Genomic DNA, 11932 nt, shown 5'->3' on the forward strand with positions numbered 1-11932 from the left:
TTTCAGTTATTGAAGAAAAAGCTAACTACGGCACCTATATTGTCATTGCCTGAAGGGAATGATGATTTTGTGATTTATTGTGATGCATCAAAGCAAGGTCTCGGTTGTGTATTAATGCAACGAACGAAGGTGATTGCTTATGCGTCTAGACAATTGAAGATTCACGAGCAAAATTATACGACGCATGATTTGGAATTAGGCGCGGTTGTTTTTGCATTAAAGACTTGGAGGCACTACTTATATGGGGTCAAAAGTATTATATATATACCGACCATAAAAGTCTTCAACACATATTTAATCAGAAACAACTGAATATGAGGCAGCGTAGGTGGATTGAATTGTTGAATGATTACGACTTTGAGATTCGTTACCACCCGGGGAAGGCAAATGTGGTAGCTGATGCCTTGAGCAGGAAGGACAGAGAACCCATTCGAGTAAAATCTATGAATATAATGATTCATAATAACCTTACTACTCAAATAAAGGAGGCGCAACAAGGAGTTTTAAAAGAAGGAAATTTAAAGGATGAAATACCCAAAGGATCGGAGCAGCATCTTAATATTCGGGAAGACGGAACCCGGTATAGGGCTGAAATGATTTGGGTACCAAAATTTGGAGATATGAGAGAAATGGTACTTAGAGAAGCTCATAAAACCAGATACTCAATACATCCTGGAACGGGGAAGATGTACAAGGATCTCAAGAAACATTTTTGGTGGCCGGGTATGAAAGCCAATGTTGCTAAATACGTAGGAGAATGTTTGACGTGTTCTAAGGTCAAAGCTGGGCATCAGAAACCATCAGGTCTACTTCAACAACCCGAAATCCCAGAATGGAAATGGGAAAACATTACCATGGATTTCATCACTAAATTGCCAAGGACTGCAAGTGGTTTTGATACTATTTGGGTAATAGTTGATCGTCTCACCAAATCAGCACACTTCCTACCAATAAGAGAAGATGACAAGATGGAGAAGTTAGCACGACTGTATTTGAAGGAAGTCGTCTCCATACATGGAATACCAATCTCTATTATCTCTGATAGGGATGGCAGATTTATTTCAAGATTCTGGCAGATATTACAGCAAGCATTAGGAACTCGTCTAGACATGAGTACTGCCTATCATCCACAAACTGATGGGCAGAGCGAAAGGACGATACAAACGCTTGAAGACATGCTACGAGCATGTGTTATTGATTTCAGAAACAGTTGGGATCGACATCTACCGTTAGCAGAATTTTCCTACAACAACAGCTACCATTCAAGCATTGAGATGGCGCCGTTTGAAGCACTTTATGGTAGAAAGTGCAGGTCTCCGATTTGTTGGAGTGAAGTGGGGGATAGACAGATTACGGGTCCGGAGATTATACAAGAAACTACTGAGAAGATCATCCAAATTCAACAACGGTTGAAAACCGCCCAAAGTCGACAAAAGAGCTACGCAGACATTAAAAGAAAAGATATAGAATTTGAAATTGGAGAGATGGTCATGCTTAAAATTGCACCTTGGAAAGGCGTTGTTCGATTTGGTAAATGAGGGAAATTAAATCCAAGGTATATTGGACCATTCCAGATTATTGATCGTGTCGGACCAGTAGCTTACCGACTTGAGTTACCTTAACAACTCGCGGCTGTACATAACACTTTCCACGTCTCGAATTTGAAGAAATGTTTTGCTAAAGAAGATCTCACTATTCCGTTAGATGAAATCCAAATCAACGAAAAACTCCAATTCATCGAAGAACCCGTCGAAATAATGGATCGTGAGGTTAAAAGACTTAAGCAAAACAAGATACCAATTGTTAAGGTTTGATGGAATGCTCGTAGAGGACCCGAGTTCACCTGGGAGCGTGAAGATCAGATGAAGAAGAAATACCCGCATCTATTTCCAGAAGATTCGTCAACACCTTCAACAGCTTAAAATTTCGGGACGAAATTTATTTAACGGGTAGGTACTGTAGTGACCCGAACTTTTCCATGTTTATATATATTAATTGAGATTGATATTTACATGATTAAATGTTTCCAACATGTTAAGCAATCAAACTTGTTAAGACTTGATTAATTGAAATATGTTTCATATAGACAATTGACCACCCAAGTTGACCGGCGATTCACGAACGTTAAAACTTGTAAAAATGACATGACGATATATATATGGATATACATATGGTTAACATGAGATTATGATAAGTAATTATCTCCATAAGTATATTAACAATGAGTTATATACATATAAACAAGACTACTAACTTAAGGATTTCGAAACGAGACATATATGTAACGATTATCGTTGTAACGACATTTAAATGTATATATATCATATTAAGATATATTAATATATAATAATATCATGATAATATAATAATTTAACATCTCATTAGATATAATAAACAATGGGTTAACAACATTAATTGAGATCGTTAACTTAAAGGTTTCAAAACAACACTTACATGTAACGACTAACGATGACTTAACGACTCAGTTAAAATGTATATACATGTAGTGTATTTAGATGTATTAAAATACTTTTGGAAGACTTCAAGACATATATCAAAACACTCATACTTAACGAAAATGGTTACAGTTACTTTCCCATTCTTTTCTTTCATCAAGAATTCTAGTCGTATTCTTACCCGTATTATACACAGCTTCAAAACGTACTTACTATGGGTATATACCAATAGGAACTAGCATGGGATTCCACTCTTGATTATGTCATGTATGACTAATCAATTTTAACTTCTACCATGAGCTAGTCAACTAACTAGAACTCCTTTTAACCCCACTCACCACTCACCAATTACCACTCATCATTCACTCCATTTCACTTCCAATTCTCTTTCTAATTCTCTCTCAACACACACACACTATTATGAACGTATTTTTCCAGTAGTTAATCATTATATTCATCAAAAATCACTTCAAGAATCAAGCTATAATCATCATAGGAAGAACACTTCAAGAACACTTCAAAAATCCCTTCAAGTTTACTAATTTACTTCCAAGCTTTCTAATCCATTCCAAGTAATCATCTAAGATCAAGAAACCTTTGTTATATACAGTAGGTTATCTTTCTTATTCAAGGTAGTATTCATATTCAAACTTTGATTCAATTTCTATAACTATAAACTATCTTAATTCGAGTAAAAATCTTACTTGAACTTGTTTTTGTGTCATGATCCTACTTCAAGAACTTTCAAGCCATCCAAGATCCTTTGAAGCTAGATCATTTCTTGTCACTTCCAGTAGGTTTACCTACTAAACTTGAGGTAGTAATGATGTTCATAACATCATTCGATTCATATATATAAAACTATCTTATTCGAAGGTTTAAACTCGTAATCACTAGAACATAGTTTAGTTAATTCTAAACTTGTTCGCAAACAAAAGTTAATCCTTCTAACTTGACTTTTAAAATTAACTAAACACATGTTCTATATCTATATGATATGCAAACTTAATGATTTAAAACCTGGAAACACGAAAAACACCGTAAAACCGGATTTACGCCGTCGTAGTAACACCGCGGGCTATTTTGGGTTAGTTAATTAAAAACTATGATAAACTTTGATTAAAAGTTGTTATTCTGATAAAATGATTTTTATTATGAACATGAAACTATATCCAAAAATTATGGTTAAACTCAAAGTGGAAGTATGTTTTCTAAAATGGTCATCTAGACATCGTTCTTTCGACTGAAATGACTACCTTTACAAAAACGACTTGTAACTTATTTTTCTGACAATAAACCTATACTTTTTCTGTTTAGATTCATAAAATAGAGTTCAATATGAAACCATAGCAATTTGATTCACTCAAAACGGATTTAAAATGAAGAAGTTATGGGTAAAACAAGATTGGAAAATTTTTCTCATTTTAGCTACGTGAAAATTGGTAACAAATCTATTCCAACCATAACTTAATCAACTTGTATTGTATATTATGTAATCTTGAGATACCATAGACACGTATACAATGTTTCGATCTATCATGTCGACACATCTATATATATTTCGGAACAACCATAGACACTCTATATGTGAATGTTGGAGTTAGCTATACAGGGTTGAGGTTGATTCCAAAATATATATAGTTTGAGCTGTGATCAATACTGAGATACGTATACACTGGGTCGTGGATTGATTCAAGATAATATTTATCGATTTATTTCTGTACATCTAACTGTGGACAACTAGTTGTAGGTTACTAACGAGGACAGCTGACTTAATAAACTTAAAACATCAAAATATATTAAAAGTGTTGTAAATATATTTTGAACATACTTTAATATATATGTATATATTGTTATAGGTTCGTGAATCAACAGTGGCCAAGTCTTACTTCTCGAGAAGTAAAAATCTGTGAAAGTGAGTTATAGTCCCACTTTTAAAATCTAATATTTTTGGGATGAGAATACATGCAGGTTTTATAAATGATTTACAAAATAGACACAAGTACGTGAAACTACATTCTATGGTTGAATTATCGAAATTGAATATGCCCCTTTTTATTAAGTCTGGTAATCTAAGAATTAGGGAACAGACACCCTAATTGACGCGAATCCTAAAGATAGATCTATTGGGCCTAACAAACCCCATCCAGAGTACCGAATGCTTTAGTACTTCAAAATTTATATCATATCCGAAGGTTGTCCCGGAATGATGGGGATATTGTTATATATGCATCTTGTTAATGTCGGTTACCAGGTGTTCACCATATGAATGATTTTTATCTCTATGTATGGGATGTGTATTGGAATATGAAATCTCGTGGTCTATTGTTACGATTTGATATATATAGGTTAAACCTATAACTCACCAACATTTTTGTTGACGTTTAAAGCATGTTTATTCTCAGGTGAATATTAAGAGCTTCCGCTGTTGCATACTAAAATAAGGACAAGATTTGGAGTCCATGTTTGTATGATATTGTGTAAAAACTGCATTCAAGAAACTGATTTCGATGTAACATATTTGTATTGTAAACCATTATGTAATGGTCGTGTGTAAACAGGATATTTTAGATTATCATTATTTGATAATCTACGTAAAGCTTTTTAAACCTTTATTTATGAAATAAAGGTTATGGTTTGTTTTAAAAATGAATGCAGTCTTTGAAAAACGTCTCATATAGAGGTCAAAACCTCGCAACGAAATCAATTAATATGGAACGTTTTTAATCAATAAGAACGGGACATTTCAGTAATCCTTTCACAAACGCGTCGATCTTCTCTTCCTCATTTTCGAATGCTCCCGGACACAATAGGCACAATTCTGTGAATCGTCTTTCGTACGTGGTAATATCAAATCCTTGGGTTCGTAACCCTCTAAGTTATGTCTTGAGCTTATTGACCTCGGTTCTGGGACGGTACTTCTCGTTCATCAAGTGCTTGAATGCTGACCACGGTAGTGCGTACGCATCATCTTGTCCCACTTGCTCTAGATAGGTATTCCACCATGTTAACGCAGAACCTGTGAAGGTATGCGTAGCGTACTTCACTTTGTCCTCTTCAGTACACTTACTTATGGCAAACACCGATTCGACCTTCTCGGTCCACCGTTTCAATCCGATCGGTCCTTCGGTTCCATCAAATTCCAAAGGTTTGCAGGCAGTGAATTCTTTGTAGGTGCATCCTACATGATTTCCTGTACTGCTAGATCCAAGGTTGTTGTTGGTATGTAGCACAGCCTGTACTGCGGCTATGTTTGAAGCTAGAAAAGTACGGAATTCCTCTTCATTCATATTCACGGTGTGTCGAGTAGTCGGTGCCATTTCCTTCAAAATAGTCAAATGGAACAAGTTAATCATACAGAATATTAAGAGTAGTTAATAGTATTTCGTAGCATAATATGAACTCATTTATAAAAGCTTTTTCTTCATATTAGCGTTTTATAAGTTTAAATTCGGGTAGTACCTACCCGTTAAGTTCATACTTAGTAGCTAATATACAATTCAACTACTACAATTCTATATGAAAAACTGATTATAATAATATTTCGCGTTCAAACTTTTATACAATATTTTACAAACTTACAATACCGCTTATTTTACATAAAGCATGAAATATAGCACACAATAACTTTGATACAAGATAGTTGTGAAGATAATTCTAGCTAGTACACAAGTCGTTCAGCAAAGGCAATAAAGACACGTAATTCATACATCCAGAAACAAGTCATGCATTCTGGTTTTACTAGGACTACTTCCCATCCTTGGTCTTGTGGAACATAACCGTTATGGCCGTTAATAAGACAGCGTGTTGTAACATCGTCAAAGGGACGAGGGTTACGTAATGACCAACAGTCTCGTAATAACCTAAAAACCTCATTTCTTACCCCAATTAACGACTCCGTCACTTGTGGGAACGTTTTGTTTAATAGTTGTAGCCTGATGTTCTTTTTCTCACTTTGGTGAGAAGCGAACATTACTAATCCGTAATAATAGCATGCTTCTTTATGTTGCATGTTAGCCGCTTTTTCTAAATCATGAAGTCCTATATTCGGATACATTGAGTCAAAATAATTTCTTAACCCGTTGCGTAAAATAGCATTTGGGTTCCCCGCAATATATGCGTCAAAGTAAACACATCGTAACTTATGGATTTCCCAATGTGATATCCCCCATCTTTCGAACGAAAGCCTTTTATAAACCAAGGCATTCTTGGAAAGTTCTTCGAATGTCTTACAAACTGATCTCACCTTAAATAGTTGTGCCTAAGAATTCTGACCGACTCTAGACAAGATTTCATCAATCATGTCTCCGGGTAGGTTTTATAAATGATTTACAAAATAGACAAAAGTACGTGAAACTACATTCTATGGTTGAATTATCGAAATCGAATATGCCCCTTTTTATTAAGTCTGGTAATCTAAGAATTAGGGAACAGACACCCTAATTGACGCGAATCCTAAAGATAGATCTATTGGGCCTAACAAACCCCATCCAAAGTACCGGATGCTTTAGTACTTCGAAATTTATATCATATCCGAAGGGTGTCCCGGAATGATGGGGATATTCTTATATATGCATCTTGTTAATGTCGGTTACCAGGTGTTCACCATATGAATGATTTTTATCTCTATGTATGGGATGTATATTGAAATATGAAATCTTGTGGTCTATTGTTACGATTTGATATATATATGTTAAACCTATAACTCACCAACATTTTTGTTGACGTTTAAAGCATGTTTATTCTCAGGTGAATATTAAGAGCTTCCGCTGTTGCATACTAAAATAAGGACAAGATTTGGAGTCCATGTTTGTATGATATTATGTAAAAAATGCATTCAAGAAACATATGTCGATGTAATATATTTTTATTGTAAACTATTATGTAATGGTCGTGTGTAAACAGTATATTTAAGATTATCATTATTTGATAATCTACGTAATGCTTTTGAAACCTTTATTGATAAAATAAAGGTTATGGTTGTTTTAAAAATGAATGCAGTCTTTGAAAAACGTCTCATATAGAGGTCAAAATCTCTCAACGAAATCAATTAATATGGAACGTTTATAATCAATATGAACGGAATATTTCAGTTAGTATCAGAGCGTTGGTCTTAGAGAACCAGAAAATTTACATTAGCGTGTCTTATCGAGTTTGTTAGGATGCATTAGTGAGTCTGGACTTCGACCGTATTTTCTTTAAAAATGATTGCTTAACATTTTTGTTGGAAACTATATATTTTTAACATGTGAATATTATGTGATATATTAATCTCTTAACGTGTTTGATATTATGTGATAGATGTCTACCTCTAGAACAAGTCCCATTGACTCACCTAATAATAATGAAGAGTCAAATGTAAATTGGAATGATTCGTGGACTGATTCACAAGTTCCCGAAGAGGAACCGGAAGAAGAGTCGGAACCGGAAGAAGAATCGGAACCGGAAGAAGAAATAGAACCAGTGGGGGAAATAATAAAACGGTTAAGTAGAAGAAAATCCTTAACCAACCGACCAAAGTTAATTATGGTCAATGGTGTTTCCGCCAAGGAAGCAAAGTATTGGGAGGATTACCAATTCTCCGATGAATCGGATCCCGACAAGGATTCCGATGATGTTATAGAAATTACCGCAACACAATTTAATAAGGAAAAAGAGAACAATAAGGGAAAGGGAATAAAAATAGAGAAATTTTTTTCCAAACACGATGAACTTTATATGTATCGTCAACACCCGTATTTCTTAAGTCGTGACAATAACCCGGGAACCTCTAAACCACCAGGTTTTTCTAAACCAATGTGGAAAACGACGGCTCGTATTAGGGGAACATCATATATCCCTAGAAACTTGACAAAACGAACCAAAACCAAAGAAGAAGAAACGTGCGAGTCAGAATAAGATAGTTGTATTCGTGTGGTGTAATATATGTAATATAGTGTGCTTATGATTTATGATATATGTAAAAATTGCTTGTATTAATAAGTATTTTTTTTATGAATCTAACTCTTGTCTATTTTACAGTATAAAAACACAAAATGGATAGACAACCCAATATTTTAAGAGACCTACCCGGAGACATGATTGATGAAATCTTGTCTAGAGTCGGTCAGAATTCCTCAGCACCACTATTTAAGGCGAGATCAGTTTGTAAGACATTCGAAGAACGTTCCAAGAATGCCTTGATTTATAAAAGGCTTTCGTTCGAAAGATGGGGGATATCACATTGGGAAATCCATAAGTTACGATGTGTTTACTTTGACGCATATATTGCGGGGAACCCAAATGCTATTTTACGCAACGGGTTAAGAAATTATTTTGACTCAATATATCCGAATATAGGACTTCGTGATTTAGAAAAAGCGGCTAACATGCAACATAAAGAAGCATGTTATGCTTACGGGTTAGTAATGTTCGCTTCTCACTAAAGTGAGAACAAGAACATCGGGCTACAACTATTAAACAAAACGTTCCCACAAGTGACGGAGTCGGTAATTGGGGTAACAAATGGTGTTTTTAGGTTATTACGAGACTGTTAGTCATTACGTAACCTTCATCCTTTTGACGACGTTACAACACATTGTCTTACTATCGGTCACAACGGTTATGTTCCACAAAACCAAGGATGGGAAGTGGTATTAGTAAAACCAGAATGCATGACTTGTTTCTGGACGTATGAATTACGTGTCTTTATTGCCTTTGCTAAACGCCTTATTTATTAACTAGAATTATCTTCGCAACTACTTTGTATCGAAGTTTTATGTGCTATAGTTCATGCTATATGTAAAAAAAGCGGTATTGTAAGTTTGCAAGTTATTGTATAAAGGTTTGAATATGATTTTTTTTTTTTTTTTTTTTTTTTGTGATTAGTTTTTCATATAGAATTGTAGTAGTTGAAATGGTATGTTAGCTACTAAGTATGAACTTAACGGGTAGGTACTACCCGAATTAAAGAGTATAAAATGCTAATATGAAGAAAGAGCTTTTATAAATAAGTTCATATTATGCTACGAAATACTATTGACTACTCTTGATATTCTATATGATTAACTCGTTTCATTTGACTATTTTGAAGGAAATGGCACCGACTACTCGACACAACTTGAATATGAGCAAAGAGTGTAACAACCCAAACCAACCCGCGAGCAAACCACGTGAAAAATACAAAATAAAAAAAATTTGCTGCACAGTAAACTGGCGCGGCGCGTCAGGATGGCCGCGCGGCGCGCCATTCGGGTCTGTCCGGAATGTCTCAAAATGCGAAAAAGATCGACCAGTTCCTGACATTTTTAGACGACACGCTTTTAACCACACATTCAAATATGTAAAACTAACACAATTCAAACGTAAAATAAGTTTTACCAAGCGGGGCCCACTTCGGCCGTTTTACGAGTTTAATACAAAATATGAGTTTCGACCGCCAAAAAGTTTAAGCACCAAACTACACTACGAGCATGGCGTTTGGGATTAAACTACCCAAGTCTCGGTCAAACTCCAAGAACTAAACTTCCAAAAAGCATCCCCTAATCAACAAAGCGGGAATCTCTATTCCATGATAATGCCCTTACCCTTGTCCACAACCGAACCTATAAAAATAGTAAACAACGAGTGGGTAAGCAAAGCTTAGTGAATGCAATAATTATACGAATACATATATAATTATACCTACTTGCATACACTTACACACCAAACCGCAAACACGCTAGCATACACACTTAGCTTATCGTCACAATAACAAGCTATAAATCTCCAATACCACAAGCTAGCATAATAACCGCATATGAATATAACTCGAATAATATAATATGCTTACAACACAAATAACCATGGTTAACCAATAGTACAAGGGAACGGCGCTCGCAAAAACGCCATCGGTGTTCACAACATCCGTTAGGGCACTTAACACCTCGCGCCACTAACCCCTAGGGTGGCACCTTAACACCTCAGCACATCACCCCGAGTGGCATCTTAACACCTCGATGCATCACTCATTAATTTACGGAGTGGTGTCTTAACACCTCGACACTACACTCCTAGGTGGCATCTTAACACCTCGATGCTACACCCGAGTGGCATCTTAACACCTCGATGCTACACTCTTCACGTGAAACATGGTGTCTTAGCACCTCGACACTACACATTTCACGCTACAACAAATAGATACATTATATACATACGTATATAATTATTCCACTCACCTCAAAGTCTTGTGAAAAGATACCCGAGCTTGCAAGAACTCAAAGTAACGTACCTATCATATTATACACATCATCAATCGCAAACTTAAGTCGGTTAACCAAACCCTTTCACCATTCTAAGCCATTTTGACCCAAGGTGCAATTTCAACCCATTTGCACCCTTAACCCTAAATTGGGTCAACACACACTAAAACCCTAATTATTCGTCAAGATGGGTTTAAAACACACTTAGGTCACAAGGCTAACTCGTTTTCATACTTGCTAGGCCACTTAGGTCATTAAAGACTCATTTGACCCATTTCAAAGTCAACACACCCATTTGGGTCATCCATATCCAATAACACCTATTTACATATTATAAAAGTGTTCTAGCCACCAACTAACCAAATTTAAGACTCAAAAGTCCAATTAACACATTCAAACCCTAGGTTAGTCATCAATGAGTCTTCATAACCCATAATCACCCAAAATCCCCAAAATACTAACAAAATGGGTCTTTGGTTCATCACTAGCCCAAAACCTAACCCTTAAAGCAACTAAAGTAAGAAATTGGGTTTTATAACTTACCAACACAATCACCACGTAGCTATCGACTAGATGAACAACTTTAAAACTTGCACCAAGACCCGATTCAACCTCTTTCACCCTTTAATGGAGCTTTCTCTCTCAAGGGTTGCACTCTCTCTCTAGTGTTTAATTGGAGAAGATAAGGTTGTTGGGAATTGAGTGAATGAAGCTCCAAAACTGATCCATGGCATTAAATTCGGGCTCCAATGTGTTTTGACCAAAATGCCCTCAAAATATCTATTTTAAAAGAAGAGGAGAATCTGTCGCAGACAGATGGCGCGGCACGACACTAGGCCGTGCGGCGCGCGACACCTCCAGTTCAGCTTCTTTCTTGCTTTTAAATATATACAACCAAAACCCCACAACTTGAATAACTTATACACACATATGTACAATAAAATATTCGGGTCTTACAACTCTCCCCCACTTAGATTGGATCACGTCCTCGTGATCCGCACCAAATACTAGAAGTTAAGCACTTCTACCTTGAACATTTCCGTCTCCAATGCGGAAATTACACATGTAGCAATCACCCATCCGGGTTCTCACTTCCATTCGATCAAAACTTCCACCACTCACTCGGAAGTACACCGTGAAAACTTCATAATATTTTTCCAAAAGCCATATCATTCCCTCATTTCAACGATATCGGGTAATCAACCCATGAGACAAAACAACCACAACCGTTTGCTCCTATGCCGAGTATCCAAACTC

This window comes from Rutidosis leptorrhynchoides, chromosome 1, assembly GCF_046630445.1.
Source record: "Rutidosis leptorrhynchoides isolate AG116_Rl617_1_P2 chromosome 1, CSIRO_AGI_Rlap_v1, whole genome shotgun sequence".
Classification (NCBI taxonomy): domain Eukaryota; kingdom Viridiplantae; phylum Streptophyta; class Magnoliopsida; order Asterales; family Asteraceae; genus Rutidosis; species Rutidosis leptorrhynchoides.